At 44.7% G+C, this 17,948-nt stretch overlaps 1 protein-coding gene and 3 non-coding genes across 4 annotated transcripts in view; 2 read left to right on the forward strand and 2 right to left on the reverse strand.

Annotated features, from left to right (window-relative positions):
- P2RY11 (purinergic receptor P2Y11) overlaps positions 1-17,948 on the forward strand; it is a 78,323-nt gene that overhangs the window by 27,125 nt on the left and 33,250 nt on the right. The window lies entirely within an intron of this gene.
- Positions 8,361-8,432, reverse strand: TRNAH-GUG. The gene has a single exon. It is a non-coding gene; the product is annotated as a tRNA-His (tRNA).
- On the reverse strand, positions 8,441-8,513 carry TRNAR-ACG. The gene has a single exon. It is a non-coding gene; the product is annotated as a tRNA-Arg (tRNA).
- On the forward strand, positions 8,900-8,992 carry TRNAI-UAU. Its single transcript is given in 2 exon segments — positions 8,900-8,937; positions 8,957-8,992. It is a non-coding gene; the product is annotated as a tRNA-Ile (tRNA).

The raw sequence follows: 17,948 nt of genomic DNA on the forward strand, positions 1-17,948 counted from the left end.
CTTCTCTCTCCTCTCTGTTCCTGCCCACTGCACTGGGTGGGGGCCGATGCTCATGACCGGTGGTTCGCGATGACCGCCGGACACACGCAAATATAGGCACGAGAGTCAGAACATGGGTGTGTGTGTGTGTGTGTAAACCCACACATCCTAGTTCTGTGAGGAGAGGAGATGCAGATTGTGAGTTCCTTCTAGCTAGGAACCACGATCTATCATTTCCTCCAGTTAGTCCCCTCCCCTTATAGTTAGAACACACCTAGGGAACACAGTTAACCCTTTGATCGCCCCCTAGTGTTAATCCCTTCCCTGCCAGTGACATTTACACAGTAATCAGTTCATTTTTATAGCACTAATCGCTGTATAATTGTGAATAGTCCCAAAAATGTGTCAAAAGTGTCTGCTCTGTTCGCCATAATGTCGAGGTCCCGATAAAAAAATCGCTGATAGCCGCCATTACTAGTAAAAAAAAATCAAATAATGAAAATGCCATCAATCTATCCCGTATTTTGAAGACACTATAACTTTTGCGCAAACCAATTAATATATGCTTATTGCGATTTTTTTATTACCAAAAATGTGTAGAAGAATACATATCGGCCTAAACTGAGAAAAAAAATTTGCTTTTTTTAAAAAAATTGGGGATATTTGTTATAGCAAAAAGTACAAAATATTGTTTTTTTTTTTATCAAAATTGTCGCTCTTTTTTTGTTTATAGCGCAAAAAATAAAAACCGAAGACCAAAAGAAAGCTCTATTTGTGGGAAAAAAAGGACGTCAATATTGTTTTGGTACAGCATCGCACGACCGCGCAATTGTCATTAAAACGACACAGTGCCGAATCGCAAAAAATAGCCTGGTCATTGAGCAGCCAATTTTTTTCCGGGGCTGAAGTGGTTAAAATATTGATTTCTTAATTTTGGGTTGGAAAAGAGGGGGGCATCTTATAAACGGAAAAAAATTGGTATTTAAAAGGAACCTTCTTGAGACATACCGTATATAGGCAACGTTTGAAGTATATTGGGGACTTTCAAGTGTTTTAAGAACAGATAATGTTTATATCTCTTCTGAAAGTTTTTTACATAAGTTCCAAAACATTTTTTTTTATCACAGACAACAAACATCACACCATCCACAGCCTGAGAAAAGTTTAGTACTGCATTTTTATAAAGATAGTAATAAAAGGAAATGAGAGGCATAAATTAAAGGAAATGTGCGGTGCACTCCCAGCTTTGTTGTATTTGATGTAGACATCCAAAGGCAGCTTTTCTTTTTGTTCTTTTTCCTTGGTGGGTTGTATGATCAGAACCAACATTTCCTTTGTTAAGTTATGAATTTAGTCTGTAATGGCTCAAGAAATATTCCAAAGTAATCATGCCTTTTGGAACACATTCGTTGTAAAGTTCTGAATAGGGGGCACTGTAGTATATTCTCAGTAAGCCCATGTTTTAAAGCTCAACTCCAGGGCTCAAGTCCTGCGGGAACGTGTGGGAACGGAGTTCCTTCACTTTTTTCACAGCAGGAACGCAGTTCCCTTTGCAGGACTAGAGCAGCTGAGAGCAGCCGAGCCGCCCGAGCCAATCCTTCACTAAGCGACGATGCCCAGCTCAAGTCATTGTCAGGGGCAGGCGAACCTTAGTAATCCTTTATGTTACTGGCCGCTTCCTGTATATGGATTCATCGGGTAGTGTGCGGGTATTCCGTCACTTCCTCGATGCCGCAATGTCTCCTGGGAGCTTTTGTCATTGTTCCCAGGAGACATTGTGGAGGTCTGCCGCGAGTTATTGCGGGATTTAGAAAGAACTTGCTTCTAGTAATTAAAACATGCGGTTTAGTAATTATGCATATGAGCGTATCATTTTTTTTCTTTTGGTGGGGGAGTGGATCTTGGGTGGGAGTTCCCACACTTTTTTCCTCAGGACTTGACCCCTGCTCAACTCCAATTTTATACAAATTGTAAAATGGCTGTACAAGTGTGTGACAGACCCATCCAGGACAGGGACTTTTGGAGAGGACTTTAGGGTGGCCTCTTGCCTACTGACTATGGGCACATACTTTTAAGGGAGGACTACTCTTTGGGAGGTGTGTGCCAGGGGGCCCCTTGCAGTTGTCTTGTTTGGATTCTGGTTCAATATTTTTTATTGCAGATATACCGTGTTTCCCCGGAAATAAGCCTGGCCTTATATTAATTTTGGCAATCAAAAACACAGTAGGGCTTATTTTCAAGTAAGGCTTGCCATTTAATGTGCTGTCTTCTTGCCCCTTTTCCCTCCCTGCCTGGCAAGAATCCACAGTGTGAAGTGAATAAAAAGTGGTTGTAAACTCCAAGAATCCTTTCTATTACAGTACAATATAATGAAAAATTTGTGTGTTTCTGTTCTGTGTTCTGTCTGTCTTCTCATCTATGTGTTTATAATTGTAATATTGTGTATTGTACTGTACTTTGTATTCAGGATTGCAGGTGCCGATTGGTCTGGTCAACTAGGCTGGTTTAAGTGCCTAGTTAATTAGCTCATGTTAATTATATCACTGCCAACTAATAGTTGCTAGAGGTGGATTAGCATAAGGGCCTTTTTTAAGCGGGAACACGGGGGAATGCAGTTACGGCACCTCCAGCAGTGAGTGAATTTTAAGGCAAGGCGTGCTAGAGGGTCTAATGATGCTGGCTGTTGGGGGATCTAATGTCACTGGTAAGGATCTATTTTTGTGTCGAAGTCTATTTTTGCTGCTGGGGGGTCAATTGTTGCTTGGAGGGATTTACTGTTGAGGGAGGGGTCTATTTTTGGTGGCTGCATGAGGGTCTATTGATACTGGCTGCTGTAAGATATGCTGTAGCTTCTGGGCTAGTCTATTGATGTTGGCTTGGTATTTTTTTGCTGGGGGAGGTCTATTGTTGTGTGGGATATCTATTGTTGCTGACAGGAGGTCTATTGCTGTGTGGGGTAGGGTCTTTTTTTTGCTGGTGTGGTCTACTGTTGCTGGGGTGGAGTCTATCAAATTCCATACAAATATCTTAGTAGTACGAAATGATAGTTGGTTCTGTATTTTCTAAAACGGGCAGTACTGGGAGGTGGTTAAGGGGTGGAACCAAGGGATGGTGCTCAGAGGTGGGTAGGGGACAGAGAAGAAGGGTGTATCAGAAGGGGGGGTTCCTGCACCTATTCTTTGAGAAAAAATTCCCTGATTAGCATAGTTTATGTTGGCTCTTTATTAGTTATGTTAATTATATTCTTGTATACAGTTTCCTTTGCATATGATAATGTGATCAAGTTTTTATCTGATTTTGTGTGGTATATAAATTCTCTGAGTTTTCAATACACAGTTTTTATGTTTTTTCGCCACCCTACACTGTGTCCCAACTAGTGACTAGGTGGGCTATGGGATCTTGTAGCATTTTGTTACCAGGCAAGGGAAGATTATACGATGGACATGCTCTTCTTGAGTATCGGGGTCCGTCACAAAGTGGATTTCTACTTTTGCAGCCAAATTGGGAAAACGCCTATTGTATATGTTCTCATTCACATAGCATAACAAAAAAAAAATGCTACCGTATGTAGCACTACCCCCGAAGGAGCAGCTGGTTTGTTTTGGGTGGCACATTACCTCATGGCTCCTTCGCCGTCTTAGGGGTGTATGGTGCATATAGCAGTAGTAACGGAATGTCCATGACAGGTGTCTTTTGCTGTGCTCTTTATTACCCAGCCGGGTAAAAACAATAAAACTTGTGGTGAAGAAGGTAGAGTTAGGAGGAGAAGAAGAATAGCAAATTCAGGCGTAGCAAAAGGAAAACAATCCTGCTCCCACGTGTAGCACTCATTGCGCCACTCCTGCTTGAGTGGGTATAGCGTACCTGGACAGGCCTCTCTCACTGACCTGGCAGCCAGAGTATCGCTCAAACTTTTAAGGAAAAGTCTCTGCCACAGACCCTCCTGGAATGAACTGGAACCTTTTTAGGAAAAGTCTCTGCCACAGACCCTCCTGGAATGCATTCAGTGAGAAACCTCTGCCACAGGCCCTCCTGATTTTGGTTACAGAGATGAATTTCCTTGGTAGAATTACGCCTGGATCTCCTTCAAGTTGCTTTCAGGTACCGACTGACAGGTGACCAGCCTCTCAGTGTCCGGATACCTCAATCCCCGGTGGTTTGTCGAGACCCTATTGGATCGCCAGCCTCTCATTAGCTCTCCTCATATGGACTCCCGACCGAACAGCTATACCGCTTGGGATCCTCAGGATTGGGAACCCAGTCGACCACTGGGTTCTCTGCCACAGCTCAAATGTTCCGGACCATCATGGTCCCAGAACCAGGAACACCACGTGGCATGCACGCTCCGGCCCAGTATGCCATAACGCCGGGGCGCCGTGGTGCAGACACCCTAAAGTGGGTGCCGCACTGAAGAAGAAGACCCAGAACTAATGGCGTCTGCCCCATAAATACCCTCCCCCAGCATGCACAGCGAGGCCCAACCCTCCTGATTGGCTGCTGGGGAAGAGCACCCAAACCTTGGCTCCACTGCTGCCACTTACTGTCCTACAAAATGAGCTCACAGCACAGCCAAGCTGAGATAGAGACCCAAGTTCGAACACATTAACTAGATCAAAGTTCAATTAACACCCTGATCTCCCTCTAAATTTAAATAGCACCAGTACTTTGAAGTAACCAGGTGCTACACGTATATACTCGAGTATAAGCCGACCTGATTATAAGCCAAGGCCCTAATTTTACCACAAAAAAATAGGAAAACTTATGGACTCGAGTATAATAGGGTAAGAATGCAGCAGCTACTGTAAGTGGAAAAGAGGGTCAACAATGCCCAGCGCAGCTTCACTGTGCCCATTTGCATGCCTCCCTGTGCCCATTTGCAACCTTACTGTGCCCATTCTCACTGTGCCCATTGCAGCCTTACTGTGCCCATTGCAGCCTTACTGTCTGTGTCCATTCTGACTGTGCCCATTGTAGCCTTACTGTGCCCATTGCAGCTTTACTGTGCCCATTCTCACCATGCCCGTTCCTTCCGTGATAGTCAGTGTACCTGTCGGGTCGCAGGCGTCCATTTTGCAAAACTCGCGGCTTCCTCCTGGTCCATAATAGCCGTTTGACCCGCTACCACCTATCACGGAGGTCCTCTCATCCTCTGACTCAGTTTCCCAGCAGACACTGTGTTCAGTGTTGCGCCAATCACGGACCTTCTTTCATCCTCGGACAAGAGGACGTCCATGATAGGCGGAACACAGTGTCGGCTGGGAATGTCTGAGGATGAGAGGACCTCCGTGATAGGCGGTAGCGGAACACAGTGTCAAACGCCTATCACGGACCAGGAGTTTTGAAAAATGGACGCTCGCGACCCGACAGGTACACTGACTCGAGTATAAGCCAAGGGGGCTATTTTCAGCCCTAAAAAAAGGGCTGAAAAACGCGGCTTATACTCGAGTATATACGGTACTTACTTTTTATTGCAACTGTAGATAGTGTAAAATGTATGTGAACCCTTTTGGAATGATATGGATTTCTGCACAAATTGGCCATAAAATGTGATCTGATCTTCATCTAAGCCACAACAATAGACAATCACAGTCTGCTTAAACTAATAACACACTAAGAATTAAATGTTACCATGTTTTTATTGAACACACCATGTAAACATTCACAGTGCAGGTGTAAAAAGTATATGAACCCTTGGATTTAATAACTGGTTGAACCTCCTTTGGCATCATAACTTCAACCAAACGTTTCCTGTAGTTGCAGATCAGACGTGCACAACGGTCAGGAGTAATTCTTGACCATTCCTCTTTACAGAACTGTTTCAGTTCAGCAATATTCTTGGGATGTCTGGTGTGAATCGCTTTCTTGAGGTCATGCCACAGCATCTCAATCGGGTTGAGGTCAGGACTCTGACTGGGCCACTCCAGAAGGCGTATTTTCTTCTGTTTAAGACATTCTGTTGTTGATTTACTTCTATGCTTTGGGTCGTTGTCATGTTGCATCACCCATCTTCTGTTGAGCTTCAGCTGGTGAACAGATGGCCTTAAGTTCTCCTGCATAATGTCTTGATAAACTTGGGAATTTATTTTTCCTTCGATGATAGCAATCCGTCCAGGCCCTGACGCAGCAAAGCAGCCCCAAACCATGATGCCCCCACCACCATACTTCACAGTTGGGATGAGGTTTAGATGTTGGTGTGCTGTGCCTCTTTTTTTCCACACATAGTGTTGTGTGTTTTTTCCAAACAACTCAACTTTGGTTTCATCTGTCCACAGAATATTTTGCCAGTACTGGTGTGGAACATCCAGGTGCTCCTGTGCAGTGGCTTCCTCTGTTGTATCCTCCCGTGAAATTCATTATTGTTTAGTGTTTACGTATCGTAGATGCGCTAACAGGGATGTTAGCATATGCCATAGACTTTTGTAAGTCTTTAGCTGACACTAGGATTCTTCTTCACCTCATTGAGCAGTCTGCGCTGTGCTCTTGCAGTCATCTTTACAGGATGGCCACTCATAGGGAGAGTAGCAGTAGTGCTGAACTTTCTCCATTTATAGACAATTTGTCTTACCAAGAACTGATGAACAGCAAGGCTTTTGGAGATACTTTTATAACCCTTTCCAGCTTTATGCAAGTCAACAATTCCTAACAGTAGGTCTTCTGAAAGCTCTTCTGTGCGAGGCATCATTCACATTAGGCAATGCTTCTTGTGAAAAGCAAACCCAGAACTGGTGTGTGTTTTTTATAGGGCAGAGCAGCTGTAACCAACACCTCCCATCAAATCTCATTGATTGGAGTGAGGTGTCAGCCAAAAGGAGTCCAATTAGCTCTTGGAGATGTCATTAGTCTAGGGGTTCATATACTTTTTCCACCTGCACTGTGAATGTTTACATGGTGAGTTCAATAAAAACAAGGTAACATGTAATTCTTTGTGTGTTATTAGTTTAGGCAGACTGTGATTGTCTATTGTTGTGACTTAGATGAAGATCAGATCACATTTCATGACCAATTTGTGCAGAAATCCATATCATTCCAAAAGGGTTCACATACTTTTTATTGCAACTGTATATGGAGCTGGGGAAATAGGTTTACCAAAATCGACCCTGTTTGTACTGTGCTGGCAGATCTCAGTATCTGTTGTAAACTAGATTTGAACACTGTTTAACAAAGCTGGCCTTACATAAGGTAATATTCTCTCCCTCAACTCAGTGTCCCTCTGCAGCCTGTGTGTCACTCTGCAGCCTGTGTGTCACTCTGCAGCCTGTGTGTCCCTCTGCAGCCTGATGCCCATTTGCAGACTCACCATCTCCTCATGCAGCCGCCCGTCATCTCGTACAGACGTCATCTCCTGTTCACTCGGCATCTGCAGTTACATACACAGTCCCGCCTCCGCCATCAGCATTTGACCAGCTCCTGTGATTGACAGAACACTGGTCCAATGCCGGTGGTGGAAGCAGGACTGTGTGTGTGACGTCAAAGCCGAGTAAAGGGAAGATGACGGCTCGGTGAATTCCGGCGGCACTCGTTCCCCTCCGAGTCCGAGGTGCGCTATCGGCGTATAACACACACCCCTGCTTTGTCCCCGATTTTCAGGGGGAAAAAGTGTGTGTTATACGCCGATAAATACGGTACTTACTTCAGCCTTTTCCAGTCATATGATCCGTAGCTTTGGCACCCTGGTGTCAGTCAGCAGCGGCTGAAGGGGAGAGGAAGGAGGGCTGGGGCATTGGAGCCTACGAATGATGCCTCCGCTCCCAGTATTCCCAGCTATAGTCTAAGACTCCCTCCTCTCCACTGGAAGCGCAAAGGCGATTTGTAGGTCCGGCACACATATGTAAGCAGTGTTTTCTCCACACATGTGAGGTATCGCTGCAAACGTTATACCGGGAGCAATAATTCTAGTGCCAGACCTTCCTTGTAACTCCAAACTTGGTAACCTGTAAAGACTTATAAAGCATCGCCTATGGAGATTTTGAAGTACTGTAGTTTGGCGCCCTTCCATGAGCGTGCGCAATTTTAAAGCATGACCTGTTAGATACCTATTTACTTGGTGCAACATCATCTTTTTTTATTTTTACCAAATAATTGAGTATTGTGTCTTTGTGCATTAAAATTCACTAAAGCGTATTGTTTCTAAAAATATTGCATTTGAAATAGTGCTATGCAAATACAATGTGACATAAAAAATTGCAACACTCACCATTTTATTCTCTATGGCTCTAAGTAATTTTCTAGCATAAAAAAAAAAAGCTGATCTCAACACTTATGCAAGAAGTGTTATAATTGGCTTGGTTATCCTCACCAAATGTTTTTCCCTCTATTCCTGTTTTAGTGACTACTGGAAAGATGTAGATTTCCTGTCATTTCCTCTGTCCAAAACTAGAGCATGCCGTGACCCGGATTCGAACCGGGGTTGCTGCGGCCACAACACAGAGTACTAACCACTATACGATCACGGCATAGTCAATGAGTCAGGTAGGAGTCGAACCTACAATCTTCTGATCCGTAGTCAGACGCGTTATCCATTGCGCCACTGGCCCTGCATCTGCCCTGTCATATAGGTCACCTCAGTCATCTCAGTAGCATCTCTTTGACATCCCTGACAATCCTTGTTCTGTGGGCCTTCTTTTATGAACTTGAAAGGTTGTAATTTCTATGTTTCTATCTTGACCCGTGCATCATCCCCTTCCTCCCATAGGGTAGAGAGAGGGCGGCGCTCCTGCGCCCACTATGGACGCACCGCCGCTGAGCCTTTGTATTCTACCCCAATGTGATTTATATTTTTTTAGGCACAGATAGGGATTTCATTTGGTACTTTTGGTAATTTTGGTAGCAAATTTGGATTAATTTCATGGTACTTATTGGGACTAAAAAGTGGAACTGTTGAAAGAATGAATTAAATTTATATCCTATTCTAATCACAGTTGCTCCAGTGGCGCAATCGGTTAGCGCGCGGTACTTATAAGACAGTAACTGGTGAGCAATGCCGAGGTTGTGAGTTCGAGCCTCACCTGGAGCACAGATTTTGTCAGCATTGTGAATTGTTTAGCATTGACCCACTGCGGTCCTTGGTTTGAAGCCTTTTTTGAAATGGTGAACTAACACCCTGCACAAGGAGTCTTAAACTGGTGGCCTTCCAAAAACGACTTCTACTGTTGCGAAACTACAAGTCCCATCATGCCAGGGGCGTACCTAGATAGAGCATTTGGCACCCGGGGCGGATCCTATATCTGGCACCCCCCCACATTAAAATGTAAAAACACCCCACTGTGCCCCCTGCATCCTTCAATATCTCTTTGACACTTCTGTGTACCCCCCTCTCTACAACTGCACCTCTGGACCCCTTTAAATTACACAGCACCCTGCCCTTCTGGACCCCTTTACATTACACAGCACCCTGCCCTTCTGGACCCCTTTACATTACACAGCACCCTGCATCTCTGGGCCCCTTTACATTACACAGCACCCTGCACCTCCGGACCCCTTTACATTACACAGCACCCTGCATCTCTGGACCCCTTTACATCACACAGCACTCTGCATCTCTGGACCCCTTTACATTAAACAGCCCCCCACAGCTCTGGACCCCCTACATGTTACACAGACTCCCCTTCAGGGTAGCCCCCCCTTCAGTGCAGACCCCCCCCTTCAGTGTACCCCCCTTCAGTGCAGACCCCCACCTTCAGTTTAGCCCCTGTTCAGTGCAGACCCCCCTTTCAATGCAGACCCCCACCTTCAGTGCAGACCCCCCCCTTCAGTACCTCAGACCATGCACAGCAGGTGAGGTTCCCTTCCCCTGTGTACACATAAACAGAGGAGGGGGAGGCGGCTTCACTCTGCATGCCAGTGCCTGCCTGTGTGATATCCGGGACCGGGATCGCTCAGGCACACAGCCCGCGGCCATGAGAGGGGGGATGGTTGGTGCAGCGGTGTGTCACCCTGCACACCCTCTCCTCTTTATCGATTCGCCACTATAGATCTGCTCGCCTTGCCCCTGCAGTCTGCCTAATATCCGGGATCGCTCAGACACACAGCCGCGGCCGCGAGAGGAGGGGATGGTTCGTGCAGCGGTGTGTCACCCTGCACCCCGCACAGCCCCCCCCTACATCGCCACTATAGCTTGCCTCTTCCTGCCTGTGCCGCTGTCAAATCCCGCTGCGCTGTCATTAATATAATCGCGGAGGGGGGTGCCGGCCTGACACCCCCCCAGTGTGTGGTACCCGGAGCGCCCCACCCCCACTTAGTACACCACTGCATCATGCCTTTGCCTGTGGGAGTCATGCTTGTAACTTTCAGCCCTGCAATGTCTCATGGGACTTGTAAACCTCAGACATAAAATATGAACAAAGCAACTCTATAGTGTGTACGTGTCTCAATTAAGAGTGATATTTCTGTCTGTTGCCTCATTCCTCTGCTATTAGCATAAGTCACTTCTGAAAAGTTTTCCTGACACCAGGAGAAAAAAAGGTGACAGTGGAGGGAGCTCCAGCTCATTGACAGCACCAGCTCTGTTCCTGTGTGCTGTGTGAAGGGGGGTTACCCTTCCCTCCAATCAGCTCTCAGAGATCTTCTCACGGAGCTCTGCAAAGTGTGACTTCAGCTCTCCGACACCTTTTATCTGAACTTAAAGTGGAGGTCCAGCCTAAAAAAAAAATGGCTAAAAAGGCTAAACCTACATTATGTGGGTTTCCGCTGGGTACTCCAGTTTCCTCCCACACTCCACAGACGTGTAACTTACCGTATTTATCGGCGTATAACACGCACCCTAACTTTAAGAGGGAAGTTTCAGGAAAAAAACTTTCCACAGCCCCCTGCGTATAACACGCATAAACAGTTTACCCTCCATTTTCACTGTAAAAAAGTGAGTGTTATACGCCAATGGCAGGCTAGTAAATTTTCGGTGGACAACGATCTGTTGTCAGATTTTAGTCTCGTCTGTACACAAGTCTGTCACACAAAAGTCCAAAGTACAAACACGCATTCTCGGAATCAATGCTCACCAAACACGACATTAGCAGAAGGTGCCCAAAGGGTGGCGCTCAAGAGCTGAAATTCCTCGTAGTACGTCACTACGTTCGTGTTTGTTGGCCGACAATTGTGTACCGTTAGTATGCAAGACAAGATCTAGGCACACACCCTTTGGACAAAAATCAGACGACCTCATACACACAATCGGACTTCCATCGGACAAGTCTGTGGAATTCTGTCCGAAGGGCGTTGGCCGCGAACTTGTTCTGCATACAGACGGCAAAACGTTTTCAGCCTACGTTGTTTTTCAGCTCCTTAGCGCCACCCTTTGGGCAACTTCTGCTAATGTTGTCTGATGTTTAGCATTGGTTTGAAGCATGCGTGTTTGTACTTTGGATTTTAGTCAGACGGACTTGAGTATACACGATCGGATAATCCGACAAGACACATTTGTTGTCGGACAATTTGAGAGCATGGCTATCCAACATTTGTTGTCGGAAATACCGACAACTATTGTCCGATGGAGGATACAGACGGTCGGAGTATCCGACAAAACCCTTCCATCACACAATTGTTGTGATGTTGTCGGAATATCCAATCGTGTGTACGAGGCTTTAGTTTCCTATTGCATGTCTCTACTGCAATAAAGAGCATGTCGGCCCGCAGTTTTTTTTTTTTCCTATTTTAACGACTTCAACTCCGGAAGGTATTACCCCCATTATGACCAGACCAATGTTTGCTATTCAGCACTGCGCAACTTTAACACAGTCATGCAACATTGTACACAAACAACATTTATATCATTATTTTCAAACAAATAGAGCTTTCTTATGGTGGTATTTGATCACCACAGGGTTTTTTATTATTAAAAAAAAAAGACCAACAATTTAGAAAAAATTATAATAATTCTACTTTCTGCTATAAAACATATCCAACAAATTATTATTATTTTTTTTTTTTTTAAATCAGATTTCCTAATTTAGGCCAAAATGCTACATGTATTTGGCAAAACAAAACAATAAATGTATATTGATTGGTTCGCATTAAAGATATAGGGCCAGATTCACGTAGAATCGCGGCAGCGTAACGTAACGTATCGTATCGTAGATACGTTACACCGCCGCAAGTTTTAATCGCAAGTGCCTGATTCACAAAGCACTTGCGAGAAAACTTCCGCCGGCGGGCTCCGGCGTAAGCCCACGTAATTCAAAGGGGCGTGTGCCATTTAAATTAGGCGCGCTCCCGCGCCGGACCTACTGCGCATGCTCCCTTTTGAATTTCCCGCCGTGCTTTGCGCGAAGTGACATCATTTTTTCGAACGGCGACGTGCGTAGCGTACTTTCGTATTCCCGGACGTCATACGCAAGAAGGAAAAATGTTTAAATTTCGACGCGGGAACGACGGCCATACTTTATACAGCACATACGTGTGCTGTGTAAAGTTAGGGCCCCTAAAACGACGACTAACTTTGCGACGGGAAACTAGACTAGCAGCGACGTAGCGAACGCGAAAAACCGGCGTGGATCGCCGTAACTACTAATTTGCATACCCGACGCTGGTTTACGACGCAAACTCCCCCCAGCGTCGGCCGCGGTATTGCATCCTAAGATCCGACAGTGTAAAACAATTACACCTGTCGGATCTAAGCGCTATCTATGCGTAACTGATTCTATGAATCAGTCGCATAGATACTCTGAGAGATACGACGGAGTATCTGAGATACTCCGTCGTATCTCGGCTGTGAATCTGGCCCATAGCGTCTACAAATAATGGTATATACAGTATATACTGGAATTAGAGCTGCACGATTCTGGCTAAAACGAGAATCACAATTTTTTGGCTTAGAATAAAGATCACGATTCTCGCAGCACAATATACAAAACACTGGGATAACTTCACTGTTTTTTAAATTTATTGAAGTGTATTTTTTGCCCAAAAAATGTGTTTGAAAGATCGCTGCGCAAATACAGTATGACATAAAATATTGCAACAACCGCCTTTTTATTTTGTAGGGTCTCTGCTAAAAAAAATTGTAGTGTTTGGGGGTTCTAAGTAATTTTCTAGCAAAAAATACTGATTTTAACTTGTAAGCATCAAATGTCAGAAAAAGGTTTGGTGTTTAAGTGGTTAAACTGACCTCATTTACACACAGAAGTTCATTCCTTTGATCTAAAAGATATGAGAGATACATTGTATGTCTTCTCTATCCTCCAGCACTGAGGAATGTTGATAAACATTGCTGGCTTTTTTTTTTTTTTTGATAGCTCTGATCGACTCAGCACTGTTTACATAGAATTGAGGAAATGTCGGGTTAAGATTGTGAGGGGAGTTGAATCGAGACCGCAATCTTTTAATGATTAATCATGCAGCTTTATCTGTGGTGACAAGTGAGCGCTGTATCTGTGGTGATAAGTAACATGCCGTATCTGTGGTGACAAGTAACATGCTGTATCTGTGGTGATAAGTAACATGCTGTATCTGTGGTGACAAGTAACATGCTGTATCTGTGGTGATAAGTAACATGCTGTATCTGTGGTGATAAGTAACATGCTGTATCTGTGGTGATAAGTAACATGCCGTATCTGTGGTGACAAGTAACATGCTGTATCTGTGGTGATAAGTAACATGCTGTATCTGTGGTGACAAGTAACATGCTGTATCTGTGGTGACAAGTAACATGCTGTATCTGTGGTGATAAGTAACATGCTGTATCTGTGGTGATAAGTAATATGCTGTATCTGTGGTGATAAGTAACATGCTGTATCTGTGGTGATAAGTAACATGCTGTGTCTGTGGTGACAAGTAACATGCTGTGTCTGTGGTGACAAGTAACATGCTGTGTCTGTGGTGACAAGTGAGCGCTGTATCTGTGGTGACAGACAAGTGAGCGCTGTATCTGTGGTGACAAGTAACATGCTGTATCTGTGGTGACAAGTGAGCGCTGTATCTGTGGTGACAAGTAACATGCTGTATCTGTGGTGATAAGTAACATGCTGTATCTGTGGTGACAAGTGAGAGCTGTATCAGTGGTGACAGACAAGTGAGCGCTGTATCTGTGGTGACAAGTGAGCGCTTTATCTGTGGTGACAAGTAACATGCTGTATCTGTGGTGACAAGTGAGCGCTTTATCTGTGGTGACAAGTAACATGCTGTATCTGTGGTGACAAGTGAGCGCTTTATCTGTGGTGACAAGTAACATGCTGTATCTGTGGTGACAAGTGAGCGCTTTATCTGTGGTGACAAGTAACATGCTGTATCTGTGGTGACAAGTAACACGCTGTATCTGTGGTGACAAGTAACATGCTGTATCTGTGGTGACAAGTAACACGCTGTATCTGTGGTGACAAGTAACATGCTGTATCTGTGGTGACAAGTGAGCGCTGTATCTGTGGTGACAAGTAACATGCTGTATCTGTGGTGAAGTAACATGCTGTATCTGTGGTGACAAGTAACATGCTGTATCTGTGGTGACAAGTGAGCGCTGTATCTGTGGTGACAAGTAACATGCTGTATCTGTGGTGAAGTAACATGCTGTATCTGTGGTGACAAGTAATATGCTGTATCTGTGGTAACAAGTGAGCGCTGTATCTGTGGTGACAAGTAATATGCTGTATCTGTGGTGACAAGTAACATGCTGTATCTGTGGTGACAAGTAACATGCTGTATCTGTGGTGACAAGTAACATGCTGTATCTGTGGTGACAAGTAACATGCTGTATCTGTGGTGTTTCTCCCTTTCTTTCTCCCTCCATCCCTCTCTTCCTTTTCCTCCCATCCCTCTTTCATCAAAGTCTCTAACAACACCCCCTTTAAGCCACGCCCAATATTTTGTTTAGAACACTCTGCTACGCGCACCACAGTTTTCCAATCCCAGCTACACCACGCCTACAGATGAATGCCCCACCCCTTAATTATAATAAGACCCTTGCCTACAGACAAAAAAGTGCCCATATAAATTTTTTGAGAATGTTGGCAACTATGCCGTATGTGGTGGGCGGTCCTGAAGCAGTTAAACAAGATCTTCTTTAACTTTTCAGCTTCTACCAAAAACGAAAACACCAGTTTTAAGTAGTTAAAGGCGGACTGAGCCTTTAATGTTCTGGGATTTCTCTATCAATAGAAATCAAATACAGAAAATAAAATGTCAACAGTTGGATTATGCCTGCATGGTGAGACCGTCATCTTATTTCTGTGGCTGAATATAGACATGGGAGCGCCGAGTTCCAATAGGAGTACTTCTATAAATGATGTGTGCAGAGCTTTGTTTACAAGATCCCATGTATGTACAGATGGATTAATTTCATGGACTGAGAACTGGAGACACAGCCAATCGTTCCCTACCCTAATCCAAGAGCACATGATCTGTCATAGTTCCCCACCCTAATCCAAGAGCACATGATCTGTCATAGTTCCCCACCCTAATCCAAGAGCACATGATCTGTCATAGTTCCCCACCCTAATCCAAGAGCACATGATCTGTCATAGTTCCCCACCCTAATCCAAGAGCACATGATCTGTCATAGTTCCCCACCCTAATCCAAGAGCACATGATCTGTCATAGTTCCCCACCCTAATCCAAGAGCACATGATCTGTCATAGTTCCCCGACCTAATCCAAGAGCACATGATCTGTCATAGTTCCCCGACCTAATCCAAGAGCACATGATCTGTCATAGTTCCCCGACCTAATCCAAGAGCACATGATCTGTCATAGTTCCCCGACCTAATCCAAGAGCACATGATCTGTCATAGTTCCCCGACCTAATCCAAGAGCACATGATCTGTCATAGTTCCCCACCCTAATCCAAGAGCACATGATCTGTCATAGTTCCCCGACCTAATCCAAGAGCACATGATCTGTCATAGTTCCCTGACCTAATCCAAGAGCACATGATCTGTCATAGTTCCCCGACCTAATCCAAGAGCACATGATCTGTCTATAGAAAGACTTAAAGGTGTTGTAAAGGAAAACATTTTTTTCCCTAAATAGCTTCCTTTACCTTAGTGCAGTCCTCCTTCACTTACCTCATCCTCCCATTTTGCTTTTAAATGTCCTTATTTCTTCTGAGAAATCCTCACTTCCTGTTCTTCTGTCTGTAACTCACCACAGTAATGCGAGGCTTTCTCCCTGGTGTGGAGTGTCGTGCTCGACTCCTGCCTTGGACTACAGGAGTGTCAGGTCGCCCACTAACACACAGCTCCTTTCTCTATCTGCAACATAGAGAGCGTCCTGACTCTCCTGTAGTCCAAGGGAGGGGGCGAACACGACACTCCACACCAGGGAGAAAGCCTTGTATTACTGTGTGGAGTTACAGACAGAAGAACAGGAAGTGAGGATTTCTCAGAAGAAATAAGGACATTTAAAAGCAAAATGGACGGATGAGGTGAGTTACGGAGGTGACACCTAGAAGCTTTTGACAATGTTTGGATTTGGGGCTTTACGAAGCTGTGGGCATGGGCCCAGAGAAAACCATACACCTGCATTCAGATTCGTAAATAAAAAAAATATTTACCGATAAAAACTCCATGTTTGTCACGGCGGTGTAGAGGAGCCCATATAGTAAACCCATCTCCAGGGCCGCCATCAGGAATTATGGGGCCCCTTACACAGCTTCAGGCATGGGCCCCCTGGAGCAGAGAACCGGGAGGGGGGGGTGCTGCCGCCTGAAATTGAGAAGCGGGTGATTGAGAAGCGGGTGTGGGGGGGTGCCGCAAATTGAGAAGCCTTTACAAAAAAAAAGAAGAAATAAAGAAAAATATTTATAAAAAAAGGGGGGTTGCCATCCGGACCTCTGGGCCCTTTAATAATAATAATAAAAAAAAGAAACCTCTGGGCCCTTTAATAAAAAAAAAATAAAAAAAAAAATAAATAAATATATATATATATATATTAAAAAAGGGGAGTTTCCACCCAGGGCCCTGGGGACCTCTGGGCCCTTTAATTATATATATATATATATATATATATATATATATATATATATATAAGAAAAAGGGGGACCTCCGGACCCTTATAAAAAAAAAAAGGGGGGTTGCCATCTGGGGCCCTGTGCGCCTCCGGACCCCTTACAAGTGTACTGCCTGTACCCCCCTGATGGCGGCCCAGCCCATCTCACATTGGACTTTATTGTGCCATATTGATAACTCACCCCATCATCAACCCATTACCCATGTACCGGAGACGAATATAATGCTGCACTTTTTTCTAGCAGGCAGTTTTGGGGTCTTTTGACTCCCCCGCCATAACCTGATTGGTTATCTTGTCTCAGACTCTCAGAGGAATAACGCAGATGGACTCTCTGGTCCTTCCAGCACTTTATCCATCCTGGCAGCTGGGTTTCTTTGCTGTCACTTGTCGGTGTCAGGGACATCTGGTTTGCAGTAAGCAGATGTGATGATGGGGGTAGGAGATGGTGGGGGTAGGAAGCTGAGCAAACAGTGCTGGGGGGGAAGGGACCCATTGGAGTGAAATATGTCAGGAATTCAGCCCCCATGGTGATGTCCTAATTAGCCTTCTTCTATAAAGTAGTCCCTCCACTCTGTGCCTCTTTCTAATGCAAACCAACTGGCAACATGTGAACCGTGTAGAGCTTCCATACCCTGCCATACACGGAGCTATGTCCGCTATTGTTCATTGAGCCTCACTAAAGCTGCCTATACACTACAAGTTCTTCAAATTTTCTCATCACTGTGGTTGAAAATGAACACTGATTTGATCCCACTAATGATTAGATAATCAAATGAACACAATTAAAAGTAAACATTTTTAACAAAATTCTCTTAGTGTATGGCCAGTTTTAGGCTAGGTTCACCCTTGTGCATCTGCCTTGTTTTTCATGCAGATTTTCAAGCTACATTCACACTTAGGGCTTTTTTTCAGCAGGAACGCGGCACTGAATGTATATAATTGCAAGGTGTTGTGCTACAGTGTCCATTAATGCTGGTTGCTGGGATCTATTGTTGCTGGAGGGGATCTATTTTTACAGGGGGGTGTTATTTTTGCTGGGGA

Source organism: Rana temporaria, chromosome 3, assembly GCF_905171775.1.
Source record: "Rana temporaria chromosome 3, aRanTem1.1, whole genome shotgun sequence".
NCBI classification, from domain to species: domain Eukaryota; kingdom Metazoa; phylum Chordata; class Amphibia; order Anura; family Ranidae; genus Rana; species Rana temporaria.